The following is a 16,387-nucleotide window of genomic DNA, read 5'->3' on the forward strand; positions in this document are numbered from 1 at the left end:
TCTGTTCTGCTATATGTCTGTTTCTTCCATTTATGATGGATTACTGCAAGGATTTAAAAAATCCTCAGATCTGCACGCATGTGCACTCATGTTAAGTCATTGTATGCTCCTGCAGAACTTCTTTACACTGGAATGTATGGATTTTATTTCATCAGCTCAAATTTATTAGATCAAATACAAACCATAATGCTGTAGCTTAAACTGCTTTATCAACACATCATGAGTGTACTGCTGGACAGTACTTTTACTCTCAGTAATTTTAAGATGGCTTCATTTGTTGCAATACTACAGGAATGTGAGGCCTTTAGAGAGGGAATTCCCAGCAGGTTGGAGCCATATGAAATCATAACCAGATATCTAATCAAACTACTCTTTAAAATTCTCTTTAAGTTTTCTCATGTGACTCCAGGTGCTCAAAACCAGATAATATGTTGCTGCTTATCTGGCAATCCTTTGTAGGCTTTTAGCTCTAAACTCAGCAGTGCTGCCTTTGGTATCTTCTTTAAAGGGCACGATATAACCTCTTCTAGCAAAGTGTCTCAATTGTGGCACAGAAGGAAGATGCAACAGGTAGACCATATGCAGGGACTATCTGTATTAATCACTATATGATTCATGAATTCTTTTTACTAAACTCTTAGATTGCCATTCCTTTATTCAGGTTTGTCAATAAAAATGATACTTGCAAATATCAGCCTTCACAGAACATTTTCTTTGCCCTCAGTTAAGCATGATTCTTATTGTTCTTAATTACTCTCAAGTCATTGCTACATGAAATTTTCAGCAGGATTAAAGATTTCATATGTGGCAACTCTCCAGCAGCACAAAGGACTTTTAACATTTATGAATTACAAAAATTTTTATCACCCTCCCCACCCCTCTGCACTCCCAAACAACTACAATTCCCCACCCCCCCCACCCCCCCACTCCCCCAGTATTTTAAAAGCAGCTCTAAGGGTTATAAAGATATGAGCTTTGGAAGAGACTTTTAGCCAGTGCAGAGTATGGCAGAAGGTTAGGTTGTTTGTTTTGCCATGTCAGCAGAACACTGCTTACTCAGTAGAGTCCAAAAAAGGGTCTGCTTTGTAAATGGAAGTACAGCTCCCTGCGCTCTGTGTTCCCACCAGTCCCATGGTGAGCATTTGTAAATCAGTGATTTCCTGAAGTGGGAGAGAAATGAGATTCCTTTGTGGAAAAATATGCCATAACCTATGGGAAAATGAAAACTTCCTAGTTTGTTTTATTCTCTCTGATCATGTTTTCTGTTCCTGGATAGAACTATGAGTGCAAATAGGTGGAAAACAAAACAAAACAAAACAAAACAAAACAAACAAACAAAAAACAACAACAAAAACCCAAAACAACAAACAAAACAAAAGATCCCAGCAGTAAAATACTGGATTGTTGAAGGCAGAAGGAAGGAGAGCTGAGCTGAGCTGAGCTAAGCTGAGCTGAGCTGAGCTGAGATGAGATAATGCTCCAAGTGGAGGTATGCTCATTTATGTGTTTATGTAGAGAGGGGATAAGGGAAAAAGACCAAAGCAGAGAGGGAAACAAGAATACCAAGAAGGTAAAAAGCACAAAATAAGTGATATTTTTAGTATTCTTAGAAGGGTTTTCTCCCAGATCATCAGTTTGCAGCATAAGCAAAATCTTGGTAATATCAGCAAGCTGTACCCACACCCAGCTCATCCACCTCTGGAGACTGGGATTGAATAGAAGGATTTCCTGGAATGAAATGTGGAGAAATGTTGACCAAAACATTAATAAATGAGTGCCATGTAGTTATCAAACATGCATCAGTTGTCAAAGTCATCATGCACCCTGTAAACTAATTAAAATGGTTAGTGTACATTTTCATTCTTTTTATGGTAAGAGAAGAGATAGTAATACAATAAAAGGAAGATGTGCCAGAGTAAGGTCTAGAGTTCAAGCAAAATACTTCAGTGTAGTCTGTTAGCCTCGGCTTATCTGCAGTAGTCCTAAAGATATTTCTAAATCAACAAGTCTGCTCTCAGTGAGATGAAAAAAACACAAGAGAGAGAAACGGGAGGCACGTCTAGCATGGAACAGAGATACGGAAGATCTGATTTTTGTTCCTCTCTCTCCTGTTATCTTTTGATGGACAATAATGATGGAGAAGTAAAAAGGTTTTCCCACATTCCTTCCTTATGTTCTTGTCACATCTACTTGGCATCTTCTCTACATTTCATGCTGATCTAAACCACATCCACACTGCTGTTACAGTGGCCAGCAAGTGTGTGCTACACTGACCCTGCTCAGCTGCAGGGATGAGTGCAGGCCCACAAGCAGCCTTGTTCCAGGCTGACCAGAGACTCTGCTTGCCTCCCACAACAGGCACCTCATAGGAGAGCCCCTACAACAACGTGGTGTCCCTGTGAAATCCACAGAGGCAGCAGGGCACAGCATGGCACAGCCCCATCCACCTAGAATTGGGAGCCAAGGTCCTCATGAGGGGATGGCATAAACCTGAATTCCCTACTTTGGATGCGATCCCTGAAATAACACCAAGTTATCTCAGCTGTTCACGCTAAAAAAATGTGCAAGGCAGGCCTGTAAATGATCATGGAACCAGAGCTTTACTTGTGGAGCAGAGTAGATGTAGCCATATGGCCTAGCAGAACAAGGGTAAGTACATAGTATGACTTTCTATCTACTAAATAATAATATGCTGCATAATAATATTTCCTTCTCTACACACATTTATAATCTTTTCTTTTAATGCAATTAATTCTGTTTTCTACATTGTAATATTCCTCTTTATATATTTATTAAAAAAAAAATTTAAACTTGTAACTTTCCAGGAAAGAGTTACTTCATTATTACAGAGTTACTAGCTGTTGCTGCACATTTTGGCCTGTTTCCACAAAAATAGGAAAATAACTTTACCAGATGCTGAGAAGTCTTTTGCACAGTGGGAGCAAGTCTATCTGAAATAGTGGAACAACATGAAGAATGATGCCATCAAAAAGTGTTTCCTTAGGAAAACACTGAGACTCTTCCTTAGGGTTCAAAATGTAAATGCATCTTTTTCCACTTCAGTGCTATGAAAGGAATGCCCTGTTCAAACAAGGTGACGGGTAATGTTTAAAGGTACAGCACCAAGTAGTTAAATATGAACTAAATTATTTTTGCTAGTGCTGACTATGAGTGGAAGGTTACACCTTCGTTCTCTGCTTTCTTCCCTTTATATCCTCAGTTTTTCAGAGCAAAATTATCTTCCTGTAGCTTCTTTCTGGAAGAGGTCAAATGGCAACAACAGTACCACTATTGGTACTGAAAGATTTTCAAAATATGTATGGAGGAATATTGCATTCAGACGATTAAATCGTCAGTTGTCAATCAGCGGTATTTTATAACCTTGTTTAAATCAATGGATAATAACAGTGGATAACAACGGATAATAATAGTTACAATAATAGTTACACAATTTGGCACACTTTGTGCAATTACTAGTTTATTCTGGCTATGTAATTTCTGATAATAAATTTAAATTAGAAGGGGTACATTGGGTCTTTTAAATATTGTCTCTGCAAAGGAGATTTTTGCTTTTAATCTCCTCCTGACATCATTTTGAAACAGCTTTTGTTCCCAAATTTCCTTGCTCTCATACCAAAACTCAGTCTGGATTTTAATGCTTATGTAAAAAAATCTTTCATATTAGTCTGTAAGATGATGTTAAATGATCAAAAACCGATCCACAGAATACCACAGAATTTTGTGACAGTCTGAATGGAACCATATAAGTGAATGTCAAAATTGTATTTTGTAAGATTGAAGAACTACTAACAGAAGTAGTAATAATGAGCAAAGCACTGTAGGCTTCCTACAGTGGGATAACTAGGCAAAAAGAGGAACAGAAAGATAGTCATGCTGGATTTATATTGCATGAGTTCGTGACTTCTCTAAGTTACCTGAAGTGGTATCTGAACATCTCTTCCAAAGTTGCCAGTCTCTAGGCAGAGTGACACTACTATTCTGAGACTGTCCTAAGCACATGTGTGAGTGGTATGCCAGTATGCCAAGCCTGGCTTCTTGAGATAATTGGAGTCAGCTTGGAAAAAAAAAATAAACTGTCAGTGGAAAAGGAAGTTATTCTAAAACACATATTAAGTGCCACTACTATTTAATACACACATAATTAGAAATACTATAAACAGACACGTTAGTCTTCTGGTTGCTTCAGCTGTAGCAGAAACATTTACAGTGAATGATTGTGTAAGTCCCTTCTTGCCCAGCCATATGATGAAGGTTGGATATGACCTATTCATTAGCATGCTGACATTTGTATCACGAGGTTAGAGTAATGTGAGATAGATGATAACGTACGTAATGAACTCCTGAAAACCTTTTTAGAAAGGTTGGCTTATTTATTATGGAGAATCCAAGGCTGGGCACACTGGGGAATTTGAGCAGTGATCCTGAATATGTTCCCCAATCTGCTTGCAGAAAAGAACCTCAGGAAGAGTGTTGGAAGATGAGAGCAGGATACCTTTGGAAGATTAATTACTGAATGTGGAAAAAGAGTCTTTAAGAGTATCAGTTCTTCCCTCCTCTGAAAAGATTTCCCATGAACACCAAGATGAATCATAAGCTATAGTTCCTCTGTGTTCCATCAACTGAAGTCTTGGAGCTTTAAATGTACGCTGCATTATCAGAAAATAGATTACTTTGATAGTTTGACAGATTCCTAGTAAAAATAGAATAAAAAGTATAATCAATAAAATTTTGGAGATAGCATGAAACAAAACCCCCTTCTGCTTCACTGTAAAAGTTTTGTGGGATTTTTCTTTTTCTATCTTGTATTAGCCCATTTTCCTTTCAATTTTTTTAATCCATGGTTTATACTGTGCATAACAGAATGTATTTCTAATTACTTTAGCTGTCTCAGTGTAGTCATATACTGAGTCTTGTTAGTTAAAATCTATTTGTTAAATCAAGTTGTTAACAATCTAGTCATTAAAATACATTGTTTCCTTTCTTCTAATGATCAATAGTTAAATATAGCACACTTACAACATCAAACATCTGAATACTAAACTGAGATCTAAATTGGTAAACTAAATTATACAAAAACATGGAAACATCTGTCTCCCATTGTATAAAGCATACTTGCTTTGAAAAAAAGAGATCTCAAATCCTAAAGTTGTAGTTTGGGATACAATGTATTATTTTTTTTCACAGTATGGATCAGTTAATAAAAACAATATGCATATTGTTCTAAATCAGACTCTTTTTTGCTTTCAATTAAATCTGGTTTTTAAAGTGAATTTAAATCTGAAAATACTGTCCTGTAATTATACTTAGGGCTTATTTACCTTTGAATTACAGGATTTCCTGCAAGGAAGAAAACACTATTCTTAAAAAACATTTTTGATTTTGAGCAACATGTCCGAACTTTTCCAGCACCTATGGGACTCACCTGGAAAATGGTACAAATGTACTAATACATCAAGGTATGTATTAGTAGGGAAAGAAGGTAAAGCAAATTAACAATGAACATGTACTAGGTCCATTTTCCCCCCTTCTCATTCCCTAACTGATAAAAAAATTTGGATCTTGAACTGTTCCCACAGGTTTTTAAATTCCTTAAAATCCTACTGTTCTTGTCCTTGAAAATTATCTTTTTGTTGAACTTTTTTGAAAATTTCACAAACTTCTGAGTGTTGGATAGTCAAATTGATGTCTTAAGGCAAGATTAAACTCAACTTTACAGTAGGATTTATCTTATTCTCTTTATAATAGGATTTAAAATCTAATGACCTTGGAGTAGAGATGGGTGTAGAGCAAAGTAATGTCTCTGCAATAATAAGTCACACAAATTCTAGGACAAGGACTAGTCCTTGATCTTACAGCTCAAAAACGTGGGTTTTTAACCAGCCAGGTGAATGTCATACCTTGGTAAAATATTGGTTTCAAAAGGACTCTTATGTATTCTGAAGGCTGAAGACACACATGAAAAAATCCACCAGTTGTGTGCCACTAAAGTAATTTCTAAAAAAAAAAAAAAAAAAAAAAACAAAAAAAAAAACAAAAAAAAAACAAAAAAACCCCACAAAAAAACCCACAAAAAACCCCCCGCCCACTTTAAAATAACAGAATCAGAATTTGAACTTAAAGGTGGAGGAGTCCTGAGGAGAAAAGCTCTGTTTAATTGTTACATATTTGCTTTACACATAATGAGCAAGTAATTGTTCAAGAAATGAAGCTTTGTGGAAAGTTTGAAAGGTTAATAACTGAGTTTCAGCATTTCAAAAGAAGTCAGGGAAAGAGAAAAGAACAGAATCTTAATCTCTGAAACAATAAACCTTTGTGTTACCCAGGAAGTCTCAATGCCTTCTTGCTAATTGCTTTAAATCTATACCCATGCTAATGTAAAACCAAGCTGAACATCATCTCTTTTCTCAAAGTACTTGAACTTATACATTACAAAATAACTTTTTATGCAGAAAGAATTAAGAAGCACAGGGGGTTTTAGATGTGGGGTTTCTCCTAAACACTCATCAGAGTAACATTTAAGCAGCAAACCAGCATTTTAATGAGTAGTCTCTCTGGAAATGTGTAAATAAGTTTGGCCTTGCTTTTTTAGCTTGTGATTTTCTTTAAATAGTTTTACAAATAAATGTTTTGATTCTATTTAGTAAGCTCAGCTTTTTGTAATTAATAGTCTTTGTCCATGTCAGAACTTAGCATGTTAATTTGTTAATACAGACTGAGTTTTGCCCCAGAAGTTAATTTTTAGGATCTCTAACAAAAGAGATCACATCTGTGATACATCATCCTATATAGAGACAATTGGGCTTTGTACATCAGGAGTGAAAAAGAAAGTGTCTTTTTATTGAAATATTTACGTTAGCTGGACTTCATAGTAGCATGTCTTAACACTATGAGAGTGTGAAGGAAGGAAGATCCAATATGCATTAACTATAGGAGCCATCTCTCTCTCTTCCCTATATCATATCAGTGTCCATAATTATGATAAAAGTCAGTGTCACATGAGTGCCATGTCAGTTGGTACTCAGAGATGAAATGGACTTTATTATCTACACCCATGATGTAGTTTGCACCTAAATCATCTTGGACTTTTTCTGCTTTTCAAGTAACCCAGCTGCATGTAGTAGTCAATAATTTAATTCATAGCTTTTATTGTTGTTTTTTTAGTCTCTTCATAGGGAAGAAGTTGCCATCCATTGTTGTAGGCATAGGCTTTTCCCCATCTTGCCATGATCCTTCCTTTTATTGGAACAAGCTTTATATTTCATCTGAAGATGAAGCAGAAATTTTATTGATGTGTGATGTATGATGTGTGATGGTTGGCTTGCAGAAAATGTATTTTGTTTTATTAATGGCAGCTGCATACAAGAACAGCATATGACTTCATCCCCTCCACAGTATAAAAGTTTACCATAACTTAAGGATAAGTACACTTAACAATTTTGCTTTCAGTTTGAAGGCAAAGTTTTCTCACCCCTGTTAGCATTAACTTCTAGCATTTTTGATACATCTGTATTTCAAATACCTCTGCACAAAAAAGTTTAAACTTTTAAGTTTAGCTTCTCTCAACTTCAGAGAACATCTTTTCCCCTAGTAGAACTTAGTAATTATGATAAATGGATGTACTTACATGTACTCTCATTTAACAGAAGGGCTTTCTAAATTCACTGTCTTCACATGAGCAATTTACTTATCACTGTCATCTTCAGGTTTATTTAACTGAGGTTTAATCTTTTCAATTGTAGGAATAGCTGCAAAACTTATTTCTCAATTCGTAGTGTGGGATTCAGAGATTCTTTTGCTAATAAAGAGCATTTTGCTTTGCAAATTAAGGGCAAATAATCTTGGGGACATAGGCCTCAAATAGATCATTCTAAAGATGAATGTGACTTTGACTTTTGTTAGTAGTTGAATTTCATCCCCACTGAATATTAAGAACAGCAGTAAGACAATTTAACTCTGAGAGCTTGTCAGATTTAGGAGTGTATCTCTTCAGCACAGTGCAGCATAGCACAGCGATACTTCTACTTTCTCATGAATGCCCAGATTCTGGAACGCAGTTTACCACTACCAGATTTTTTCAGGACCTTAGCTCTGCCTGACTCTAGGCTATGTGGATGATTTAGATCAGGTTTACACTGGCACTGAAAGGGCTCTATCACATGGTAGAGATACTCTTTTAATCCTTTTGCAATTGCTGTGTCACTGAGCAAACCTTATGTAACATACAGATTCTACTGTCTTGTCCCTTTTAACCTGGAAGGCATCTGACATGTCTCTGGGGGTTGCCTGGGACATTGACCAAAACTCCCTTGCACTGTACAATTGCATTTAAACACTGAACTGCAATGCTGTGGTTACTGGCTGATAGGACGATAGCAAACACTACTTCAAATAATAGCTTAAATTTAAAAATTTGTGGTAAGAGTGCCTGGTCTTACATGAGAAACTTTAAGCATTAACAGTGATTATCAGTCCTCATAATTAGATACCTGATGCACTACAGCACTAGTTTTTAGGTTAAACAATATTTCCTTTTAAAATTTCCTTTTATATTCCATGTTGTTGTCACTTCTACAGTTTATGCTATTGATATTTTTTAATACTTTTGATAGAGAAATTCACATCATCTGAAGGAAACACTGAAGGTCAACAAAATAATTAATCTGGTAGTATGAGTAAATCTTCCTTTGTTTTATATCACAGTGTATTGACCACCAAATGCCCTCCCTGCTGGAGGAAAAATTACTGAGTATTGTGTGATATCATCCTTTTGAGGCAGCAGGAAAAAAGGCAGGGTTAACAGAAACATGCACGTGGCCAGAGGATCGTTACAAACCCTAACAGGTGCTGGCTGTTACCAGTGGAAGAATCTGGCCAGCAGCTGATGTCCTCCTATTTTAAGGTCACTCAGTGCTATGGGCTTTTCAGCCAAGTCCTCTTGGTATGGTGTTTCTCAGGGTTGATTGAAAAGTTTTATAGGCTAACAAGGGCCTGAAGGGGATTATTATTTACAGGTGACTAGGGGCAATATAGTAGATCAGACCACATCTCAGTGTCTCAATTAGAGATTTTTTTTCAACAACTGTTTGGATTTTTGGTCTGTGAATGTTTTCTTATATTCTAGAAAGAAAAAAAAAACATGTATTTGTATGAGACATAATTATGCTGATGTGAAAATTTCTCCTTTGGAATTTGCTTTTTCTTGTATGCTAGGATCTGCTTGTTTGTCTTAGAACTGGAAAGAAAATACAGAAACCTGTGTTTGTGAAGCATCTTGCCTCTCTGTGTCAACTTGCTCTTCTGATCTGCAGATAAGGTGAAGTTGTGGAAATACTTTATAGAATAATTAAAGTGATTTTTAATATTATATATGATTGCAGAACAAATAAAAATATCAGTAGGTTCTTAGCATACAATAATTGATTTTCACAATCATCCAGAGATAAGGCCCAAATCAGTCAATACTGTTTTGATATATGCTTTTTTTCTATAGCTATTTTTCAAAAAAACCAATAGCTACTAGACCAGCCTGGATAAATTTCAGGGTGCTTTTTAAGATATTTATTTGATAATTCAGTTTGTAGCCAAAAACCAGACAATGAATAACATTCATTGAAACAGTGACTAAAATATTTTCCTCTTTGGCCTATGAATTGATAATTCTTTCAACTTAAATGATATATCCTTAGGGCATGTTATGTTCAAAATATTTTTTTCTTGTAAATCTCTGGTATATACTTTGCCACAAAGTCTAGAAAACTCTGTAGGAATTGATAATAACTGTTATTCTTTTTCAAGTACTATATCAGAGTCTCTGCAGGGGCACTGTCAGTATTGTGTTAAATAGCTGCCACTATTGATGCAGGAGACCAACATCACATCCTCCTTTCTTCCATGGGCAACTGACACAGGGATACCAATTCTAAGTCACACTCTGAAAAGTAACACCAGAATAATATATGCTTTTGAAGAGGATACTCACTGCTAGTTATGCCAAAGCTGCTACAGCTGCTGCTGTATTGGAGCTTTCTTCTGGGGTAATGCAGGAAACCTTTTATTCCTTTTGGGACTTGACAATCTTGGAAGTCTTTTCTAACCTTAATGATTATAATGCTGTCTTTGTAAAGTGCCATATTTCTAGCTTTATACTGAGGAATAAATTATTAGAGTAAGCAAAATAAGAATAAAAATATGTAAATGTGTGACTTGTTTTTAAAAAGGTACACATTTTTTGTAATGTGAATTTTTTTAGGCTCTCTTTTCTGATACTTGATGGTAATAAGAGAGGTATAACGCTAGGTTTTTGTGTCATGTTCTTTTCAGCATCTCCCTTAGCCTTTCTCAGTTTTCTAACTAACTCATTAATCTTACTCGACAATTCAAACTTAAGCAGTTCAGCATGAGAGGGTGCAGTGAAAACTGTCCGTCCACTCTACTGCAAATTACTAGGAGTGCTGAGTGCCTTTAATATATTGGGGCAGTAATTTTTGTTAAAACCTTTCATAAAGTTGTATATAATGAGTGAACTACTTGCTTGAGATTACTTTGTGGCTCTAGTATCAGTCATTCCTACCACTTCCATAAGTAATCACTTCAAAAAGGCTACATCTGTCAGTTAAGCAAGAGTCTGAAGGAAAAAATAGTTGTTTATCTCCTTTACCTTGCTGTCTTGCATAATCTTTTGTTTATCTATATTATATTTGTACCTTAGTTGTAAGGACCACAAAGCCCTGGTGAAAGAAAGGTGAATCCATGTTTTATCACTGTCATGGGATCCTTAATCCATATTTTCTCCACCTTTAGAGGCCCATCCTCTCCTTTTCAAATTGCAGAAAGCTTTCTGACTCTTTACATTTTTAACTCATCCTTCTAAAGCAGCTGTTTCAATCAAAACATAGTTCTCAAACTTGTGTTTGTATTTTGAGGGGCTCATAGGGAATACTTGACCTTGAAGGGTGTGTGAAGGAGTGAAGGGCCAGGATTTCTAAATAACTTCTCTATATCACAGTCTTCAAAATGGAAAATTTCCATGTCTTAAGAGTCCCCTAGCCTTTCATGATTCCCTACAGTTTGCAACCCTATTAATATGATTGTTTTTAAACTGTAAGTCTCCCTGTGATTAGTAGTCATTAAGCCTACTTCCTTGCATGCCTGCTGCTGATATACCCTTTTCCACTTTTTCTTAGGGTATTTTTTAGTACAGCATCTCATGATTGCTTCACTTGAGCATTTATTATCTAGAAGCCAAAGCAGGCAAATTCACTTAAACAACAATACTGCTTGATGCTACTCCTCTCTATAGAGAGACTACCACACAGAGTATTGCCTGTTTCCAAATGGATTTCAGACTTATTTCTGGGCATTTCTCTTTCATTTCTCTAAACAAATCTGTTTCTTTCAGCTCTATCACCATCTGAAGGGAAATCTTGTGTGTGCCAGCATTGCAAAGCAGTGTGTTGTAACATATCAGTGAGTGCCAGGAGGAGCTAGAGGTAGCACAAGAAACATGAAAGACTAACCCGCCCCTCTGGAGCAGAAGACTCTGATGTTCTTTGCAAGGCCAGCTGGACACCATCTGATCATTTATAGGAGATGCATCCCATAACTGCACTCCCCTCTGAGACTCAGGGGATAGCTGGAGATTTTGGAGGGTTTTAGCAGTGGGCTCAGTTTCACTGAATCATGATTGTTCTGATCAGGCATCACGGTCTTGGCCAACACCACATATCCGCTCCCAACGTGTTGCTGATTGCCAGTCATCGCTCAGTGGCTGAGTAGTTCAGTATTGCCAAATCCATCTGAATGGCCATCTCTCCTCCCCTTTGTTTCATGGCTGTCTTTATTCAATATCCAAAACATCTGCATCACATTCCAGGGTCATGTCACACCATGCATCCCCACCTGGGTAGCTACAATACAATTGTGATGGGCACCATTATATCAGATATCATTGTAGGATACTGTAAGGGCCCAAATCAGTCAATGCCATCAAAATATGTGGAAAAAAGGCAAGCTCCTCTTTCTGGGAACTAGCTCAAATTCAGTACTTATCACTAGAAGCTACAAAGCCTAATGACAGGTGTTTGGTTTATGCTCAGGAAATGTCTGGTTGTGTCTGGCTTGACACAGTCAGTGTCTGGGCAGTCATTAGCTTGCCTACCAAAATAGGCCCTGACCTTTGCCTGTCTTCTTTTCTCTGAGTTATTACCACTGCCAGTAGAATAAGGTGTACTTATGAGGCAGAATGTATACAAAACAGTAATTTTTCAGAACCATTTGAAAATACTTTGACTAGGTGATGTTTCATAATAAACACTATTTAGTTATGATTACATCTCTTTACAGGAATGGATCAATTTTGACTCCATTTTGATTAAGAAAAATTGAGTCAAAGCCAGATGAAATTACCTTGCACCTGAGTAACCAATTTATTTGTGTTCAGTGGCAACTTGCTCTGTGGCAAGATAGCAAATAGAAAATGGTCTGTCTTAGATTCTGTCAGCTGAAATTAGATAATGTTTGTGGTTATTGAAATATTTAATTGTTTTTGCTATAATGTAGACTGTAGCAGTATTTTATACTTTGGCTAGTGTCCACAAGTGCAGGCAGTGCTCTGAAGTGAAATTGGTTGAGAAGTCCATCCCTAGTTTTCCGACAGATTTGTAAAAACAATTGTAGGAAATTTTCACTCTCCTTGTAGCTAGATGTGTGTCTGCACATATATAACAGTTGTTCATCTACTTGGACATCTCAGTTATAATTTGGGGGCATTTTATCACTTCTTGTATTGTGACTACAGGCTTCTACATCAGACATAATCTTGTTTGCAATGCTCTGGCTGTTTTCAGTCTTTTTGCTTCTGGCTTCTTTATCTCATCTTTGTAATTCCAGCATTGTTGTGAGACCTGTGCAATACCTTTAATATTTTCTGACAACCTCAACAGGAACTATGCAGACGTCAATTTATTTCAGTACATAATTGCTTTGCAGTTCTTCCCAGTTCTTTTTTAATTTAGGTTTAATTTAGTACATAACTTGGCTGATGCTTCAAAATGAGTTGAGAATCCTGTTAATCTGCCATATTTTCATGCTTAAAGACTGGCTTTGCCTAAATGCAGCTGTGCATACTAGTGATTTGCTTAAACTGTATTTGTGTAGTTTTGGTATTAAGATCAGAGTGCCTCAGAGTTTGTGTGCGGCTCTCAGTAATCTCAGTAGTCATCAATTACTAATGATCTCTTTTTCCTTGAGCATAATGCTTAAACATTTAACATATGCAAACACCATTCCATATTAGTTTTTTATATCTGAAAGGCTCTGGGAGTTTAAAAATTCCAATAGTATCTTCATAAATTAGTACCTGTAGACCTGTACATGCACTGAAATGCCTTTGTCTTTTGCTTGCTGCTTTCTCTGAGGGGGGTGCAAGTTTCAAAACACAGATTACTTTGGTTTTGAAAGTTGAGATTCATTTCCTTGCCTCTTAATGGCACAAATAAGAACTTTGTGCTCATAGACCAGAAATTGAAAGGTATACCTGAAAATGCCTTTAGAATGTGACTTACCATCAGAAACAAGTAGCCACACTATTTGACTGTAACATCACTAAATTATCAGTCACAGATAATAACAGCAATAGTGCTATTGTTCCACTGCAGATTTCTAGAATCCTCTTCTGTCTCCTGAAATGAGATGAGGAATGATTTCCTTAGCCACTTCTATTTTCCATGATATTGGAAAATATTATGTTCAACATATCTGTAGTATTTGTCACTTATAGGTATGTAATAGACATATCTCTTTAGTGCTTTTGCTTACACTATTTGGGCTTTGCCTTGTTTCACGGGATGACAAGTAATCTTAGAGGTTTGTTGCTCTAGACAGGAAGCTTTATTTTCATGTGCTTATCTACTAAAATTATATTCATTTACTCCTATTGCACTCATTGCATTCATCAACTGCTATTCCTATTACATATATATTCCAGAATTCATTAACTGAGAAAATAGTATTGTAGGCAGATGATCTTCTGGGTCAGTCAATTTATTCAGTTTGAGATACAGGATATCTGAAGATTGAGTTCCTCAGAAATGTCTTGACAAATTTTAGCTATTTTGCTGCAACTATGTCAGGCTGAATTGTTGTCCTGGATAATTTTTTGTTTGTTTACATATCTATTATAATAATCATTTCTCCCAGATTTAATCTTAAATTTCTATGTTTGTTTTTTTGTTTTTTTTTTTTGTTTTTGTTTTTTTTTTTTTTTTTTTTTTTTTTTTGTGGAGATATTGACTATTGTAGTTTTTGCACAATTTTCATATTCTTCATACTTGTGATTAATGTTGCTCCTATGGTCTTCTTAAATTTGATTTGCCATTACTATGCATAGATATGTCATCATGTTAGAATGTCCTCTTTTGGGGAGATTTCTGCCACAATACTGTAACTGGAATACAGATCATATGAGGTTTATTATGGCGTCAAGAAATTTAAGGGAAGTGCTTTTTAGGACCCTACCCAGGTTAATTTTGAACCATGTTTACTTTTAAATATTGTCGATGAAGCCAGCATAGATATATACATATTTAAATATCAAATGCTTTATGTAAAACTGATAATCTGCATTTCTATGTCATGTCATACCACAGCAATTCAAAAACATTATTGATAGAAGTAATTATTATTTGTTACCAAAATAGAGGTAAGTGGTATCAAAGTATTCCAGACACGTAGCTGCTGGGTCACCAAAAAGTTACTGCAGCTTCTGATTCTAGCTAGCCTTTTAGTTGGTAGTTTAAACGTGAACTTGTGGAGTATATATGGGTACATCATGAATTAAGCTTGTTTCAAGTGATTGTCCCTTGGTTATGCTATTTCAATGTTCAGAAACATTTTGGTATCTAAAATCACAAAATATCTATTCAGTAGTAATTCTGGTATTTCATTATTGGCCACAGTGTATTGCAAGAGAAAAAATACTACCACAAATAAAAAAACACTCCTCTAGATACTGAGAATTTCTATATGGCAGCATTTAATACCAGTTATAAAGATTCTGTCTGTTTGGAATGTCAGTGGAGTTCATATGCATATATAGACTTTCTGTAGGAACAAACAATACTTATTTTGGGTCTGAGTTTAGCAAACCTTACCCTGGATAACACCTACGGATATGCTGCCTTGAAGAGGAAAACATTTTAACAGGTGGTTTAGTGGTTTATTTATTTGAGAAAAGTTCTGGAGAGAATCAGTCTTCAAAAGCCTTGCATATTCTCACAGACAAGAAGTGGTTAAACTGGTTAGAGAAAACAAACAAACAAAACAAATAAAAGAACTACAAAATTCTTTCCCAGGCACAAAAGCCTTTTAACTTTTGCAAAGACAGCAAGGGGAGTATTTTTACCTGTTTCCAATGCAAGAATGGAAGGGTTTACATCTATGTAGCTGGGCAACTCTGTTAACAGAATTACTATGCAAAAGGCATTTGTTTACTTTGCTGATGTTGATCTCCTTCCTTTTGTATTTGGTTTTTTTTTTCTTTCCTAGGGTGATGGGGTTGAAGCAACAGGATGAGACATCTCAAGCATGTTGCTAAATATTTTAGTCTGACAAAACTATATGGCTTCCTTTATCAAGACAGCTGTGTTTTTACATAAATAATCTTAATTTGGCCTGCTTAAGGATTATGCCTTGCACCCAAGTGCACAACCTTGAAAGGTCACCTTGACTTCCCCAAGGAGTTTACTTCAAGGCATTCAGGATGTCAGTCCAGAAAGCCTCACACACAGAGTTATGTTCTTATTTCCTACTTAAAAGTATGGTACTGGAGTGAAAAGGACATCTTCCAAAATAGCAAAAAAAGTTATTCGCCTGTCACAGAATCCCTTTGAAACAAAAACTGCTGAATGTGCTGCTCCATTTGACAGACATACCTGGTACGGATCACAGGGAATAGTTAAACTTTCTTAAATTCTTAAATTAGGCTCCCATTAAACAGATTTTTATCTCTGTTAACTGGCTTCCCATTGATGTCATTAGTATTGTTCACAGAAGCAAGATAAGGCTGGGACAATGAGTAATTCACAGTAGTTATATATGCAACACCACAATTTGCAGCAATTAAAGAAATTGGTATTTTATTTTAATAACCATTTATTATAGATAATTTGGCCAATGCTCAGAAAAACTCATTCTTGGGAATGTAAAAGGTGAGCTCAAAGATACTGTCCTGTTTATTAAAAATCAATGGCATTAATATAATTATTTTATACTTTCATACCAAGCTGTGCATTCATCACATAATACAAAAAAGGGATATTTATGAGAGGAATGGATCTATTGCTATTTATGGAAATATGTGCTTTTCTTT

General features: G+C 35.9%; 1 long non-coding RNA gene across 3 annotated transcripts in view; it reads left to right on the forward strand.

Annotated features, from left to right (window-relative positions):
* The first annotated feature begins 8,871 nt into the window (after positions 1-8,871).
* Positions 8,872-16,387, forward strand: part of LOC128805315 (uncharacterized) — a 48,039-nt gene continuing 40,523 nt past the window's right edge. For all 3 annotated transcript variants that reach the window (XR_008436378.1, XR_008436377.1, XR_008436379.1), the window contains exons 1-2: positions 8,872-8,959; positions 9,252-9,334. This is a non-coding gene — a long non-coding RNA (uncharacterized LOC128805315). The remainder of the gene's footprint in view (positions 8,960-9,251; positions 9,335-16,387) is intronic.

Source organism: Vidua macroura, chromosome 3, assembly GCF_024509145.1.
Source record: "Vidua macroura isolate BioBank_ID:100142 chromosome 3, ASM2450914v1, whole genome shotgun sequence".
NCBI lineage: Eukaryota > Metazoa > Chordata > Aves > Passeriformes > Viduidae > Vidua > Vidua macroura.